Raw genomic sequence first — 18,603 nt, 5'->3', positions numbered from 1 at the left:
TAATGGCATAATTTCACTTTTTTATTGTTTATAAATTTACTGGTGTTTCCCAAAACCTTAACCCACTAAGTACATTAAAAAACATAACAGAAGAACTTTCTCCACTATATTGAGTGTTCTTTAGAACAGCCCCCACAGGTCAGAAGAACTACATTCTAAGCCTGCCCCATGTCTGTGATTTTCAGGTCACTCCTACTTCTGACCTGTTCTATTCTACATGCTCTTGGCCTGACATTCTGTGTGCTAAGCTCTCCAGGGTTCTGTGTTCTAAGATTCAGACTATCTCCCATTTTCTAGGTTGGAACATATCCCATAACCTACCCCTAACACTGCAGGTTCTAGGGCCCCATTCAGCATTAGGCATTTTGGATTCTAAAATGCCTCCCAGCTCATAAATGCTCAGTTGTAAATGTACAGCCAGGCCTGCTACTCTGGCCCCTTTCTACTCTGCTGTTCAGGGTCAGGACTTCCCTCACTGCTCTCTCCCACTTCTAACAATCTGGACTACCAAATCTACCTCGCAGCTCAGACAGTAGATTATTTAAGGTCACATCTCCTCTAACATGCTAGGAACTTTGTCTTTTCATTTCTTAACGTTTATTTTATTACACTACATATTAGTCATATAGTCAATAAACATTTATCAAGTGCCTACTGTGCTTTGTGTCAGGCAGTGGTAAAGGGTTGGGGATACAAGAGGCAAAAACCAGTTCCTTCCCTCAAGGAGTTTACAGTCTAACTAGGGTAGACAATAAGCAATCTGTTATGTACAAACAATTGTATACATAATAAATAAGAAATAATTAAGTGAGAGAAAGCACTGGAATTGAGAGAAAGCACTGGAATTAAGAGAGGCTAAGAAAGGCTTCCTGTAGAAGATAGGATTTTAATTGGGATTTAAAGGAAAACAGGGAAGCCAGGAGGCAGAGACTAGGAAAAGAAAGCATTCCAGGCATAGAGGATAGCCAGAGCCAGAGAAAATGCTCAGAGTCATGTCTTGTTCATGGAACTACAAGGATGCCAGTGTCACCAGATTGAAGAGTATGTGCTGGGGACCAAGGTATAAAAAATACTGGGAGGGGACTGGGGGGGGTGGGTCAGTGGAGGGGGAGAGGAAATTATGAAGGCCTTTGGACATGAAACAGGATTGTGTGTTTGATTCTGGAGGTGACAGGGAACCAAGAAGTTTATCAAACAGGGGAGTGACATGGTCATACCTGAGAATAACCACAGACACTTTTGGTGGCTGAATGGAGAATTGTTTGGAGTAGGAAGAGACTTGAGGCAACCAGACCAACCATCAAACTATTGCAGTAGTCCAGGCTTGAGGGGATAAGGGTCTGCACCAGGGTGGTGGCAGAGTCAGAGGAAAGAAGGGCATGTATTTGAGAGATATTGCAAAAGTGAAATTGATAGGCCTTGGCAATGAATTGGATTGGGGGGGGGGGTAAGAGAGAAGGAAGAGTCCAGGATGATTCCAAGGGTTTCATGCTGAGGGATTGGGAGAATGGTGTTGCCTTCTATGGTAACAGGGAAGGTGGGAGGAGGAGGAGTTGGGGGAAGGATAATCATTTCAGTTTTAGACATGTTGAATTTAAGATGTCTACTGGACATTCACCTGTCTTATCGATACAGTATTTCAAAAGCATAAATGGTATCCCTTTTGAAATTTATGTACTTAACACTTTATTATTTTCAACAAAGACTTGTCATTCATTACCAATGATAGTAATATGAAATATGAATAGCAGTCTTACCAGATAAAGGCACTGAATGGAATTACTTTTTTGCCCGTTTTTTTTCTTTTATGGAGCCAAATAAGGCACTGCATTTTCACCAATCCCTTTTGGCTGTTAGTTCGGTCCCTGAGTTTTAACAGAGCTGCACCACCTCACTGAAATAAATTATATTGAAAATTAATGTTGACTATTTGCCATAAACATACTTTGCAGTTGTTTTTAAAATTTACTTGTTGGTCCCAATATACTGACCCATTGAGCACATTAAAAAGAAAAACATCCTTTCCCACTACAGCATTATTTCTTTTAAAGTCCCACACAGGTCAGAAGTTCTATACTCCCAGGCTCATTCCATCACTGTTATTCTGTTATTTTAAGGCTCCTGACATTCTCCACTCTATGTGTTATCCTAGCTTGCACATTTTCATAGGCTCTGACCATTTCCCACTTTCTATGTTAAAGGCTTCCCTGACTGCCCAGCTATGATATTTCAGGTTTTAGGGCCCCACCCTGCTCAGACATTCTGGATTCAAACAAGCCTCCTAGCTCACAGATGCCTCCTTCTGAATGCTTACCCAGCTCTGCTGTTCTGGTTTCTCTGTGTGCTCCCAGATTCTCTATTCTAAGCTCTCTCCCATCTTCAACATTTTCCTTTGAAAGGCTCCTCCAGCCTAGACATCTAGAATCCACTCTGCTTGGACATCCTAGGGATTTTTCCTTTTCATTTCTTAAATATTTGTTTTAGGGCACTGCATATGTGTCCTAGCAATACAATATTTAAAAAGCACAACTGCTGTCCCCTTTTAAAATCCACGTACTTCATACCTAATTCTTTTCAATAAAGACTTGTTGTTTCTTATCAATAGCAGTACTATCTTGCCAGATTAAGGCACTACATGCTATTATTTTTGTCTGTTTTTCCCCCTTTCTTTCTTTGGAGCCAAATAATGCACTGCATTTTCCCCAATCCCATTTGGCTGTGTTGGTTCAGGACCTGAATTTTAATATAGAATACTTTATCACAGGGCAGAAATTACATGGAAATCAATCTTGCATATCATACCATAAATGTATTTCTGGTTTTTAGATTTACTTGTGCTTCCCAATGCCTTGACTAAGTACACTAAAAAACAAAACAAAACCTTTTTTCTCAGTTTTGGTATTTTTAATTTTATCACAACACGCATGTATCTTAACAAAATAATGATTTAAAAGGCAAATGGTGTCCCTTTTATGTCCTGTGTACTTATTTTCAATAAATACTCTCCATCATCAATAATAATATCAATGGAAATCTTATTGGATCCAAGCATTGCATGGAATTACTTTTGTTTTCCGTAGGGTGTTTTGTTTCAGCCACATAAGGCAGTATATTTTCACCTTTTCTCTCTGGCTCTGTGGTTCAGTACCTGACCTTAATTCAGAGCATCACCCTTGTGCTGATATGATATTGAAACATTTAGTTGCATAGCATACCATATACATTTTAATTATTTCATAAATTAACCTGATTATTCCATTATTCTCATCCATTGAACACCCCTCCCCCCCCAAAAAAAGACAAAAAAACCTCCCTTCCTAGCTTTGGGAAGCGTTCTAAAGCAGAAGTGTCAAACTCTGGCTAGCAAAACTCCTGAGTGCAGCCACAAAGGTCAGTATGTGGTTAGCAGGGGCTCATTTTTATATGAGTTTGATACCATCCTCTAAAACACCTCACAACTTTGGGGATCTGCATTCTAAGGTTCCTCCCAACTCTGACTCTCTATGGTCTAGGAGCTCTCCTACCTCTGATATCCTAGTTCTAAGCACCTTATCTGACAATTCCCTTCTTTCTGGCTAAACCTAAGACTTAAATTCTATGACCTAAGCTCCCCACTCAGACAATGTGTTCTCAGGCTCTAACCATCTCACATTTTGTGTTATAACTTGCCTCCTACCTCTAGTGTTTCAGATTCTAGGGCCCCATCCATCACATGAATTCTTGATTCTAAAACAACTCTCAGCCCAAATATTTCCTCTTTTAAGTACCCGCCCAGGTCTGATAGTCCGACTTCTTTATCCACTCCCTGTTCTGACATTAGGTGCCTAGATGGGTTTCTCAGCTCCAAAATTCTACATTTTAAGTTCCTTATTCCCTCCTTTAAAAGGTTCTTCCCAGTCGTCATTCTTGGTTCTAAGAGAGAGAACAAGCATTTATTAAATATCTATGTGCCACTCTGCTAAGTGCTTGACAAATATTTTCTCATTTTATTCCATTTGATCCTCACAATGCACCTGTGAGGTAGGTGCTATTATTAGTCACTTGGAGGAAACTGAGGCAGATATTGTGACTTGCCCAGGGTCACAGATAGGAAGCATCTGAGGTTAGATTTGAACTCAGGCCTTCCTGATTCCATCTAGTTGCCTCAGTTCTAATAATCTAAGGACCCTCTCCATCTTGACATTCTATTTTCTAAATTCCCATCTTGCTCTGACATATCGGATATTTTTCTATCGATTTATTTTTTACACTTTTCTTAGCAATAAAGTGATTTAAAAGAATGCTGTCTTTCTAACATCTTGTGGATTTAACACCTCATTTTTTTAACCAATAAACGTTGCTTCCCTATTACCTATAATAGTAGTATCAGTAGCAGTTTCCCCAAATTAGGACACTGCCTGGAAATTACTTCTTTGGTTTTTGTTTTTGAGCCAGACAAAGCACCACACACCTTCCTATCCTTTCTGGCAGTGTGGTTAAGGAACCAAGTTTTGATTCACAGCATCCCAAATGTGCTGATACAAATTCCACAAAAAAAGTTGCAGAGATAACCACAAATGTCTTTTATTATTTTTAAAATTAACCTATCAAAAGCAATTTTAAAAGAGCTCTTCCCAACTATCCCAGCTCTGATCTTTGAAGTTCTAATACCCTTCCCATCTCCAGCATTCCGTACTTTTGTTTTTTTTTTTTTTTTTTTTTTTTTTTTTTTTTTTAGGTAATTGGGGTTAAGTGACTTGCCCGGGGTTACGTGACTTGCCCGGGGTTACATAGCTAGTTAGTGACAAGTGTTTGGTCTGAGGCCAGATTTGAATTCAGGTCCTCCTGACTTCAGGGCCGGTGCTCTATTCACTGTACCACCTAGCCGCCTCCATTCTGTGCTTTTCAGGTCACTGCTTTCGGCATTCTTCATTCTGAAAACTTTCCTACCTCTAACATCCTATGTTCTCAGTGCCCTTCCAGCTGGGAAATATTGTATAATAAACTTTCTCCCAACTTTAACTTTCTTCTTTGCAAGGCACCTCCCAGCCCATTCTCTGTATTACGGCCCAACCTGCTCTGGTCTTCTAGGAATTATTTATTGCATTTCATATGTATCTTAGTAATACGGTATTTTAAAAGCACAAATGTTGTTCCTATTAAGTCCTATGTACAAAACACCTTATTTTTTTCTATAAATACTGCCCATTCATTACCAAAAATAGTAATATTAACAGCCATTTTATCTGATCAAGGTATTGAATAGAATTACTTTTTTGTCTTTGAGCCAGATAAAGTACTTTATCTTCTTTTTGGCTGTGAGGCTCAGGACCCAAGTCTTAATTCAGAGCATCATTACTATGCTGTCACAAATTACACTAAAATAAATGTTCTATCACGTACTTTATTATTTTTAAATTAACCTGTCCTGATTACCTTCAGCAACTGAACACAAGCAAAAAAAAAAAACCTCAGTTACAATAATGTACATTTTAAGGTTCCTCCCAGATCTACATGTCGTAAAGTCTCTCTCATCAATGATAATCTATGATTCTACTTCTGACACCTAATTCTGAAGGCTTTTTCCAAGGTTTGATATCCCCCTTCTTTTATGTGCCCTCCCAGCACTGACAGTCTTCTCTCTGTGGCTATTCCTAGGCTCACCATTCTGTGTTTTCAAGTCCTACTTACTTTTGACAACTTGTTTTCTCAGGCTCTCAGTTTTATGAGGTCCTCCCTCCTCACTTCTGATATTCCAAGATCTAGGGTATCATCCAAGTTGGGCATTTTTAATTTTAAGACACCTCCCAACTCAGAAAAGCTAAGGTCTAAGTGCTTTGCAGGTCTACCATTCTGGCTTCTATGTTTACTCCCAATTCTGACCTCCAAAATCCAGACTGTACTCCCAGCTTTCCATTTCCATATTCTATACTTTCCCACACCCAACATTCTCCCTTATAAGTTAGTTACATCCTTGTCACACATTCTATACTCTAAAGATCCTTCCAGGGCTGACATTCTTTGTTCTCAGGCACTATCTAGTTCTGACCTACTCCTGTTTTTGTCCTTTTCATTTAATTTTCTGATAACACATATTTCTTAGTAATCCAGTGACGTAACATCGAAATTATTCTTTTAAATCTGTTGGCAACCCCTCCCCATACAGTAACTTCATTACCAATGACAATTTCAATACTTCTAACCTGATTAAGGCAGTGGCAGAAATTAAGATTAGCAACCAGTATAGATGCTTTTACTTTTCCTCTCCTGTGTGGTTCATACTTAAGTTTTAATTCAGAGCATGAACACTGTGTGGATACAAATCGTATCGGAATGTTGTGTATGAGATGCCATGCACTTTATTTTTACTAAAATTAAGCAATTCCTCCCAATGCAAAAAAAGAGACTCCTTCCCAACTACAATATTATGTGTTCTTAGGCTCCTCCCAGTTCTATGTTCTAAGAGCCCATCCAGCTCTGACATTCTGTGGCTTTGAGGCCATTCCTAAATCTGACACTCTCCTGTCTAGGGCTATGCCTGAGAAGAACATTCTCTACACCAATGGCCCATGGAGACAATTTAGGTTAGCACAAAGACTATCCATCAGGGGCCAAGCACTAAATCAAATGGAATATTTGTTAAAGGCTTAGCACAGTACCTCGCACATAGCAAGTGCAAAATAAATGCTTTGTTTCCTTCCAACTCTTTATCATCTCTCACTGGCTGTGTTATAAGGTCCCTTCATATTAGTAACAGTCCCCGTACTGAGATAACTACTACTACTACTACTACTACTACTAGTAAGACTACTATTACCGTCTCCCAACAATGCATAGCACGGAATTATTTTTCTGGTTCAAGTTTGTTTTTTAAGCCCTGTAAGGCACTTCATTTTCTCCTTTCCTCTTTGGCTATGTGGTTTAAGAAGAGTTTTAATTCAGAGCACCACAGCCATGCTGATATAAACAATACCGTTTTTAAAATTTACACTAATACTTTGACCCACTGAGCAAATCTAATAAAAAACAAATTCCTCCTCAGCTATCATAGTCTACAAAAGCCTCTCCCACTGCTGCAATTAAGGCTACTCCTATTGCAGAAATTGAGCTGGAAGGGCTCTCCTAGTGTAATGTCCCTGCTACAAGTGTTCCTGACATTCTCTTGATGGCTATTCCCAGGCCTGACATTCCACGTACCCAGATCCCACTGACAAGCTGTGGTCTCTAATTCTGATCATCTCCCATTTCTTGTTACAAGGTCTCCACTACCTGATAATCCAGTTTCTAGGGCCCCATTTAGCTCAGAGATACTCATTTAAGAGACCTTCCAGTTCGGACACCGCGTATTTAAAAGTCCTTCCAGTTCGGATACTGCGAAGTCCAAAGCATTCTGACAATTTATATGACCACTTCCAACTTCTTGTTTTCACCTCCTCCCACTGACATTCCTATATGCACCCTTCCAGCTCATACGATCTGGATTGCAAGATGCCTCCCAGCTCATAGATTCTATGTTCTAAATGTCCTCTCAATTCTGGTGCTTGGGTGTGCACTCTGTTGACTCTGGGATGCCATCCTAGCTCTGAAAATTTTCTCCAAGATCCAACATTTTCCAAATGAAGTATTTGTCCTTTATGTTTTTTTTAAATAATGCTGTAAATCTTATATACCTCTTTTTCCAACAGATACAGCAAATTTGCTACCAATAAAATGAAAATTCAACAGCTACCTTACCCAATCAAGGTAGTAAATAGAATTTTATTGGGTACTCTTGATGAAGCTCTTTATTTTTACCTCTCTCCTCTTCACATGCTACAGGACATGAGTTGTAACTCAGAGCATCAAAACTATGTATGGTGATATAAATTGTATTGATAAACATTGCGTATCTGTATCATACTTAAAGAAAAAAACCCTGTCCCTTCCAATACCTTATCCCAGAGTACATAAACACAACTCCTTCCCAGCTATAGCACTGTTTGCTAGTCCCTTCCAGCTCTATGTTCTAAGGGCCCTCCTAGCTCTGACAATCTGTGGTTTTAAGGCCACTTTTAGATGTTATCTCGCTTGACCTGCCCTCCTAGCTCTATATTTGCCTATTTAAAGCTATGCCCAGGCCTGATGGTCTGTTTTAAGTCCCACTTGGTCCACTGGATCCAAGATTCTGGGTTCCCTGGTTCTTTTCAATATCCATTTTCTGAGGTTTAAGGTACCTCCCACCTTTCCTACTATAGGTAGGGATCCTTCCAGGTAAGGCATTCGAGACGCCACACTTCCTAGGTGGGACATCGTATTCTAGCAGCATTGCCTATCCTGATATCCCAACATCTATGTCCACTACTAGTTCTGCCATTTACTGTATAGACTACGTTCACAGCTCTGAAATTTTATATTCTGAGCTCTCTCCCACTTCCAACATCCTCCCTTGAAAGGACCTCTCAGCCCTGGTATTCTGTTTAAAAACTCCTTCCCTCTGCTCTGACATTCCAATGTCTTTTCAACATAATTTTTTTTTTAGTTTATTACACCCCACGTTTAGCAATCCAATGATTTAAAACATCAACAATGTTCCCCTTGGATCTTGTTTACATACAATTTTTCCGCCAACATAGCCAACTCATTAAGAACAATAGGACTATCAATGGCAGTATTACTGATAAAGACACTGCAGTTACTTTTCTTTTAGTAGTCAGTTAAGACAGCATATTTCCCTTTCCTCTGTCACTATGTCAGGACTCAACCCTTAATTCAGAGGGTTAAAACAGTACTGACGTAAATTATGTTAAATGTTGTATATCATACCATATTATCTAAAGAAGTAACTGGTCCCACCTAACACCTTGGCTTATGAATTAAAAAGCAAAAGCACTCAATTGCAGATGATAGTGTCTTAAGAACCCTCTCAGCTGTTACAGTATGTTCTAAGGACCCTCTGAGTTCTCATATCCTGCCATTTTAAAGCTACCCTTTTTTCTGATATTGTGTTCTAAGGACTCTCTTAAATCTGTTATCTTTTGTTCTAAATGAGACCCAGCACTGAGACTCTCCTTCTCCAAGGCTATTTCCACACTTGACCTTGTGTTCAAAAGCCCCAGGGCTCTGACAGTTTGGAGTCTCAGAATGACCATCTTCTAAGTCCTCTGTTACAAGGTGCCTCCAAAACGTATGTTCTAGGTTTAAGGGTTCCATCAGCCCTAACATTCTTGTTTCTAAAATTTCTCAGATATTCTCGTTTGCTAAGGTTCTGTAAGCTCTGACAATTTCTGTAACCAGAGAAGTACCTTTCTACTCTCTAAGGTTCTATCCACCTTCTGACAATCCCTACTGTAGCAGTAATTCCAGCTTAAGTCATTCTGTACTGTAAGATGTCTCCTAGCTCATACATTCTGTTTTAAGTGACCTCTGAAATTCTGTACTCTAAGATCTCTTCTACACTCAATATTCTTTCTCAAAAGACATGTTCCAACCCTTACTTTCTATGTTCTAAGGCCCCACCAACATGGGAATTTTTTCTGTTTACTCATTTTTATTTCATGACATTGAATATGGTTCTTAGTCATCTAATGACATAAAAGCATATATCATGACCCTTTTAAATCCTGTATACTTAACAGTGGTATGCTCCAACCAGCTCATCCTAGATTTCGAAAGCCTAATGTTAACATTTTTTAGTGTACATCTTGGAAATCAACAAAAACTAAAAATTAGGGCTTGTTTTGTTTATTGTCTAAACTTAAAATGATAGAAAAAATGTTATTAAAACAGATTAAATCTAAGTGTGTAGTATGTCAATCCCCACTCCCTCAGGGTCCTCTGTCAACATTTACAAACACACCCTTGCATAATACTTTATTTCTTTAATAAATATAGTTAGTTAATGACTCTCAAGACCAGTCTTACCTGATCAAGGACCTGCATGATACTTCTTTTTCCTGGCAGTCAGATAAGGCTCTTTATTTTACTTTTCCTCTTTGCATGGTGCAAGACCTTTTAATTCATAGTATCAAGACTATTCTGATATAAATTATATTGAAATAAATGTTGTGTATTATACCATACATATACTTTATTATTATTGTTGTTTAATTAACCTGTCCCTCCCAATTCCTTGGCCCACAGAGCACATAAACAAAAATCCTTCCCAGCTGTAGCGTGTATTCTAAGGCCCCTTCTAGCTTTGATAATTTGTGTTCTAAGAGTCCTCTAAGGCATTGCATGGAATTATTTTTGCTGTATTTTTTGGGGGGGGGGCAAATAAAGCTCTGTATTTTTACCTTTGGTTGTATGGTTCAGAACCTGAGTTTTAATTTGGAACATCATCATTTTACTGATATAAATTTTATTGAAATAAATATTTCATATCATTCTATCACTGCTTTTTAAAAAACCAATCTGACTATACCTTGGCCCAATGAGATTAGAACAAAACAAGACACAATGCTTTTTCATCTTAGCTATCGTGTGTTTTAAAGACCTCACTTACCTCTGGATTTTAAGTTCTAAGACCAGTCCCATCCCTGAAATTTTCTGGTTTTACAGCCACTCCTAAACCTAACTTTCTGTGTTGGAAAGGCTCTCTTTAGCTCTGTTATCCCTTCTCTATGTCTACTCCCAAATTTGACATTCTGTGTGCTAAAGTATCCCAGGCTCTTGCCAATTTGGTCTCTGGTCCTGAACATCTCTCACTTTTGTGTGTTATAAGGTCCTTTCCACATCTGATACTCCATATTCTACAGACCCATCAAGCTCAGGCATTCTTGATTCTAAGATGTTGCCTTGCTTAGAAACACTGTGTTCTAAGTCCCCTCCCAGGGCTGATAGTCATTCTACATCAATGCCCAGTTCTGACTTTCAGTCCAAACTCTGAAACTCTGCATTCTAAGCTCTCTCCTGACTCCAACATACTCCCTTGAAAGATACCTATGCACCCACACACTCTGTGTTCTAAGGTATCCCTGGACCCAGGATGACGTTGGAGATGTTTCCCCTTTTTCATTTCTTTTTGAGTCTCAGCAATACAATGATTTGAAAAGACAAAAGATGTCTCTTTTAGATTCTGTGCAGTTAACACTTTTTTAAAAAAATAAAATATTCCATATTCATTACCAATACTCTAATATCAATAGCAGTCTTATGTGACCAAGATACTGCATGAATTAGTTTTGTCTTTTTTATTTAGCCTGACAAAGTAACTGTATTTTCAAATTTTTACTTTGGTCAGGCGATTCTATGTTCTAAGGACCTCCCAAAACCAGACACTCTACATTCTGAGGCCTCATGCAGCTCCGACCTCCCAGGGATTTTTCTTTTCATTTTTTTAATGTCACTGCATATGTTTCTTAGCAATACAGTGAGTGATTTAAAAGCACAAATGGTAGTGCTTTTGAATACTGCATACTTAACACTTTGTTTTCAATAAATACAACCAATCAATCATCAACAACATTATTATCAATTTTATTCTTACCCAATCAAAGCAGTGCACACAAATCATTTTTATTTTGTACTCAAATGATGCTCTGTATTTTTACCTCTCTTTATCTCTGGGCAGTTCAGGACCTGACTTTTAAAATTCTGAGCATCAATAGTGCTGATATAAATTACACTGAAATGAATGCTGCATCTTATACCGTAAGTATACTTTGTTAGTCTTCTTTTAATTAACCAGGCACTCCCAATATCTTGGCCCACTGAGCAAAAAAACAAACAAACAAAAAAGAAACAAACAAAACAAACAACCCTCCATCCAAGATCTGATATTCTGTGTTCTCAGGAACCCCCTAACTCTAATACTCGATATTCTGAGGGCCCTCTCTGCTTTTCTAGTCTGTGGTTTGAGCCCCTGACATCTTCCTCCGACATCCTCCATGATTCTGGTATTCTTTTGTGAAAAGGCCTACTGGGCCTACCAAGCTATGAGAATCACGTTCTAAAGTCCCACCAGCTCTGACATTCTGGTTTTTCAGATGTTCATCATTTCCCAACGAATGAGTTTTAGAGTCCCTTCTACCTCTAATATCTCCTCTTCTCAAGATCCTTTCAGTTCAGGTATTCTTGATTCTAAGAGGTCTCCAGACTCAGACCATTTATGTTCTAAGTGCCCTCCCAGGTCAGATATTCTGGCTTCCAGGGCCACTGACAATTCTGACATTGAGCTGTAACATTCACCCTTCAAAAAGGCACATCCAGTAAAGCCATTCCATGCACTAAGGACCTCCTCAACCCCTATGCTCCACCCAACTCTCACCTTCAAGGGTTTTTGTTCTTTTCATTTAGTGACTTAAAAACACAAATGATTTACCTTTTGAATCCTGAATACTTGACACTTTATTTCCTTCAATAAATTCAACCAATTCACTCCCAATAACAATGGTATCAATAGCAGTCTTACCTGATCAAAGCCATACAAGGAATTACTTTTTTTTTTGGTAGCCAGATAAGGCACCATATTATTATTGTTCTTCTTTGTGTCTGTGGTTCAGGACCTGACTTTTAATTCAGATCATCAAAACTGTGCTGACATAAATTATGTTTAAATACATGTTGCATCTCATATCATAAATATGCTTTGTTATTCCTTTTTCTCTAAATTAACCAATCATTCCCAATAATTTAGCCCACTGAACCAATAAAAACCACTCCACTCTACCTTCTGAGATTGTGTGTTTTAAGTCCCCTCCCAGCACTGCACTGAGATTCTCCTTTCTACTAGGACTATTCCCCCTATTTCCAGGCCCGATATTCTATGTCTTAAGGTCTCATGGTAGTTTGGATTCTTGGACTCTGACTTTCTGTTTTAGAAGATCCCTCCAAACTGGGATATTCCAGGTTTCTAGGGCTCCATCTACTTCAGGCCTTCTGGATGATAAGATGCCTCCCAGCTTCTACATTCCATGTTCTAAGTTTCCTCCCAGGTTTGGTATCCTGGCTTCTGTATCAACTTTCAGTTCTGACATTCAATGTGCAGCCTAACCTGCCATCTGTGAAATTCGGTTGGCTAAAGCTGTCTCCTACCTCCAACATTCTACTTCAAAAGACAATCCCTACCCCACTCCCACCCCCAACCTCACAGATTTTGGACCAACTTCACTCTGACTTTCTAGGCCTATTTTTCTTTTCCTTTATTTTTATTTTGTGACATTGCATATGTTTATAATGATGTTAAAGCACAAATGGTGTCCTTTTAAGTCTTGTGTACTTAACACTTTATATTTTTCAATAAAATCAATTCATGTCCTGGGTCACACAGCAAGTAAGTGTCTGAGACCAGATTTGAACCTAAGTCTTCCTGATTCCAAGTCAAGCACTCTATGCACTGCATCACATAACATTAATATCCAATAGCAATCTTACCTGATCCGTGCTTAGAATTTTTTTTTTTGGTATATGGCATTATATGCTCACCTTTCCATTTTGGCAGTGTAGTTCAGGACCTGACTTTTAATTCAGAGCATCAAAATTATGCAAAAATATATCAAAATAAATGTTCTATCTCATACTATAAACATACATAATTATTTTCTTTTAAAAATTTATCTGTCCCTTCCAATACATTGGCCCTCTGAACACATTAAAAAAAACCTCCTTCCCAGTCTTTCCAGCTCCAACAATCTGTTTTAAGGGCCCTCTCCACTAACTTTCTGTGATTCTTAAGTCACTTCCATCTCTGAAATCCACCATTCTAAGTTATATTCAAATTTTAGTGTATTGTCTTGAAAGGTACCTCCAAGTCAGACATTTCATATTCCAAAGAATCTTATAGCCCTGTACCTTCTCTGATATATTCTAGGGTTCTTTTCTCTTTTTAATTTATTCATTTTTATTACATTGCATATGCTTTGCAATACAGTGATTTAAAAGCACAAATGGTGTCCTTTTTAAGTCTCATATATTTAACACTTTATATTTTTCAAAAAAATACAACCAAATCATGTCCTGGGTCACACAGCAAGTCTGAGGCCAAATTTGAACTCAGGTATTCCTGATTCCAGGTCCAGCATTCTATGCCCTGCATCATACAATATTAATATCCATAGCAATCTTACCTGATCCAAGCTTATAATTTTTTTTGCAGAACAGGCACTGTTCACCTTTCCACTTTGGCGATGTAGTTCAGGACCTGACTTTTAATTCAGAGCATCAAAATTGTGCAGAAGTAAATTATGTTGAAATATATGTTGTATATCATAGCATAAATATACACTGTAACTGTTTTTTTAAATTTACCTGTCCCACTCAATACCTTTGCCCACTATCCCCTTCCCAATATGTTGGCCCACTGAGCAGACTAAAAAAAAAAAGCTTCTTCCTAGCTATGATACTGTACACTGGAAGGTGTTTTAAGGGCCCTCCTCACTGACATTCTGTGATTCTTAGATTACTCCTACCTCTGAAATTCACTATTCTAAACGATAGACAACCTCTGGTATATTCTCTTGAAAGGCATCTCTTCAAGTCAGACATTTCACGTTCTAAAGAATCTCCTAGCCCTGTTGTCTTAAGCCTCTCCTCACTCCTTTGATATTCTAGGGGTTTTTTTTACTTTTAATTTACATACTCATTTTAATTTTTATTAAATTACATATGTTTTAGCAATACAGTGATTTAAAATCTCGTGTGCTTAAAACTTTAGAAATAGCTATAGCAATCTTTCCTGGCAAAGTCACCTCATGGAATTATATTTTTATATGGTTTTGGTTTGTTGGGTACCTTTGCCCTTTGACTATGTGGTTCAGAACACGTTTTAATTCAGAGTATCACTACTGTGTTGATCTAAATTATACCGCAACAAGTATTTCACCTCTTACCAAATATATCATTTACTATTGTCATTCCTAAAACCTTGCCTCACTATGCACATTTAAATAAAAAAACCCTCCTCCAGCTATGCTATTTCCTGTTCTTAGCACCTTTTCCACTCTGACTATCTATGTTCTAAGGGCCCTCCCAATTCTAACATTCTATGATTTCAACCTTCTGTGTTTGAATGTTTCTCACAGTTCTGCTGACACTTTTTCTAAGATTCTCCAATGTCTGATATTCTGGGTTCTCAGGCTTTTACTATCTCCTGCTTTATTAGTTTTAGAGTCCCTCCTACTTCTGATATTCCCTGTCCTCATGATCCTTTCAGTTCAAGTGTCCTTGATTCTAAGATGCCTCCAGGTTGAGACATTTTATGTTCTAAGAGTAGTCAGGTCCGATATTCTGGCTTCTATGGTCACTCACATTTCTGACACTCAGTACTTCCCCAGCTGTGAAATTTTGTATTCTAAGCTCTCTTCCATTATTTTCCATATCACCCTTCAGAAAGCACATTATAGGGCAGAAATTTCCTGCTCTAAGAACCTCTCTGGGCTAATACAGGGTGCTCTGAGACTATGCCCAGCTTGGATCTATTAGGGTTTTTACCCTTGTCATTTATTTATTCATTTTGATTTTATCACACTGCACATGTGTTTTAGCATTACAATGATTTCAAAGCACGTGTACCTTTTGAAACTTATTATACTTTATTTCTTTCAATAAATTCAACCAATTCATTCCCCAAAACATTGTTATCAGTGGCAGTCTTACCTGATCAAGGCCATACAGGGAATTACTGGAAGCCAGATAAGGTACTGTATTTATTACTGTTCTTCAGGACCTGACCTTTAATTCAGAGCATCAAAACTATGCTGACATAAATTACGTTGAAATATATGTTGCATCTCACCCAATAAATATGCTGTTATTCTTTTTCTAAATTAACCAGTCACTTCCAATAATTACTCAACTAAGCAAATAAAAACCACTAAACCCCAGCTTATGATATTGTGTGTTCTAATTACCCTCCCAGAACGCAGAATTTCCTCTCAAGGACTATTCCTAGGCCTGACAACCTCAGCCCAGGCATTCTGGATGCTAAGATACCTCCCATTTACAGGAGGAATATGTATGTTCCATGTTCTAAGTCCTCTCCCAGGTCTGATATTTTGGCTTCTGTGTCCACTCCCAAATTTGATATTCAGTGTGCAGCCTGCCCTCCCAACTCTGTATTCTAAGCCTTCTCCCCCCGTCATTATTTTACTCTGAAAGGCACCTTCCAGCCTAGACATTCTATGTTCAAAAGCCCCACTCAGCTCTTACCTGAGGTTTTTTCCTTTTCTTTTTATGACACTGCAGATTTTTCTTAACAATCCAGCACAAATGATGACCTTTTTCAACATTAACATTTTATATTTTTCAATAAACATAACCAATTCATTATCAATAACATTTATATCAAAGGCAATGCTAGAAATTTTTTTTTTTAATTCAGAGAAAGCACTAAACTTTTACCTTTCTTCTTTATCAATATAGTTCAAGACTTGACTTTTATTTCTGAACATCAAAACTGTGCTGGTATAACTTTAATTGAAATAAATTTTGCATATCATAACATATACTTTACTATTTTAAAATAACCTATCACTTTCAATATCTTGCTAAGCAAGATTATGATATTGTGTATCCTAAGGCCCTTCTGATTTATGACATATCATGTTCTGAGGGCTTTTAAAGCTCTGATATTGCATGGTTTGAAATATACCCTTAGTTCTGACATTCTGGGGTCTAAGTCTCAATCCTATACAAGGTCAAGGCCCACAATTTAAAAAGCACAGAAGGGGTCAAAAGTGGAAAAAGTTTAAGAAGCCATGGTCTAAAGGCCTCTTACATCTAATACCATTTATTCGAAGGCCCACTTCTGATATTTTCTATTCTAAGGTCCCACTGGCTCTGTCATCCTGGCTTCTTAGTTATAATCTCCTACTTTCTGAGTTTTAAGGTCCTTCCTATCTCTGATATTTCTTGTTCTCAAGATTCTTTTCAGATCAAGCACTCTAGCAGCTAAAATACTTCTCAGCTCAGACATTTTATGTTCTAAGAGCCCAGCTGAGTCTGATATTCTGGCTTCTATGTTCACTCCCAATCCTGACATTTAGACCCCTGACTGCCTTCTCAGCTCTGAAATTCTGTATTCCAAGTTCTCTTCAAGCTCTAGCATTCATTGCTCAAAAAGCACCTTCCAGCTGAGACATTTCACATTCTAGGGACTTGTCTGAGGTCCCACCAAGCTTTAATCTGCTAGGATGTTTATCTGCTAGGATGTTTATATTTTTTAATCTATTTTTATTTTATGACACTGCATATTTTTCTTAGTAATACCTTCAAATTGCTAAGAGCACAAATATTTCTTTTAAACCTCATATACTTAACACTTCCCCCCAATAAATACAAATTAATTATCAATTAAATATGTATTAAGTCTTACCTGATCAGGACTGTGCAAATAATTACCTTTTTTTTTTGGTAGCAATATATGACATTGTATTTTCACCTTTCCTCTTTGGCTGTGTGGTTCTGGAACAGAGTTTTAATTCAGAGCATCACCCCTGTGCTGATACAAATTATACTGAAATAATTGTTTCATATCAAAGCACCTTTTTTTTTTAATTAATGTGTGAATCCCAATACCTTGTCTAACTCAGCACATTAAAAAAAACAACAAAAAAAACAACCCAGCTATGAAATCACGTGTTCTAAGGCCCCACCCTGCTCTAACTTCCCAGGGTCCCCCTCCTTTCAATTTTTATTCATTTTTATTTTATCATATTTATCATAAACGTGTCTTGACATTACAATAAAATCACAAATAGTATCCCTTCTAAATCTTATTTAACACCTTATTTTTTCAAAAATGTTCCCCATTCATTACCAATTATAATAATGAGTAACAATCTTACCTCATTACCCTTTTCAAGGTGTAAAGGCAGGCGCAGCTTCACTTCTCCCACCCACCCACAATTGGAGGATGTTTTACCTTAAAGAGGACAAAAGTGACTCTGGGTTCTGATTGGCCCACGTCTTGGCCTCGCCTTCCCTGACACCGCCCCCTTCCACCTTTGAAGCAAACATAGCAGACCAAGGACTCAGAGGCCCCCAGGACCTGATTGGTCCTGATTCGCTGACGTAACCTTCTCCGCCCCTTTTCGTCTTCGGCCAAAGCTGTCTCTGAAATTTGATTGGCCTCGGATTCTGACGCATTTCTTTCTCCTCCCTCCTTCCATCTTCGCAGCCAATAGTGGATAGGCCGACGACTCAGCCCCTCCCATGATATGATTGGCCCTGGATTCTCTGACGCACACGCCCCTCCCCTTTTCCACCTGCGCAGCAAACACTTGCAAAGTCTAGAACGAGGCTGCTTCTGGGATCTCATTGGCCACGGATTCTCTGACGCATTCTTTCCCCTTCCATCTTCGCAGCCAATAGTGGATAAGCTGAGGACTCAGCCCCTCCCATGATCTGACAGGCCCGGGATTCTCTGACCAATTCCCCTCCCCCTTTTCCACCTTCGCAGCAAACACTTGCAAGGCCTAGAAAAAAGCTGCCTCTAGGACTTGATAGGCCCCGGATTCTATGATGCATTTTCTTTCCTTCACCCTCCCTCACCCTCCCTCACCCCCCACCCCCCTCCCACCTCTCTCCCCACCCCCCAGCTCCGCCACCCTCCTTCCACCTCCGCAATGCACACTAAATAGGCCTAGAATAAAGCTGCCTCTGGGACCTCCCAGGCCCCGGATGCTTGGACGCACTTTCCTTCCCTTT

General features: G+C 38.6%; 1 long non-coding RNA gene across 8 annotated transcripts in view; it reads right to left on the bottom strand.

The window, feature by feature from the left end:
• The window catches only part of LOC114028555, a 120,125-nt gene extending 104,558 nt beyond the window's left edge, over window positions 1-15,567 (bottom strand). For 3 of the 8 annotated variants that reach the window (XR_003567385.1, XR_003567386.1, XR_003567387.1), the window contains exons 1-2: window positions 14,025-14,109; window positions 1,758-1,894 (exon numbers count right to left, since the gene is read on the bottom strand). This is a non-coding gene — a long non-coding RNA (uncharacterized LOC114028555). The other 5 variants (XR_003567383.1, XR_003567382.1, XR_003567384.1 and 2 more) reach the window with 5 other exon arrangements.
• Window positions 15,568-18,603: the final 3,036 nt, after the last annotated feature.

Source organism: Vombatus ursinus, unplaced genomic scaffold (assembly GCF_900497805.2).
Source record: "Vombatus ursinus unplaced genomic scaffold, bare-nosed wombat genome assembly UNPS02014886.1, whole genome shotgun sequence".
Lineage (NCBI taxonomy): Eukaryota > Metazoa > Chordata > Mammalia > Diprotodontia > Vombatidae > Vombatus > Vombatus ursinus.
This window is presented reverse-complemented; position numbering and strand designations above follow the sequence as displayed.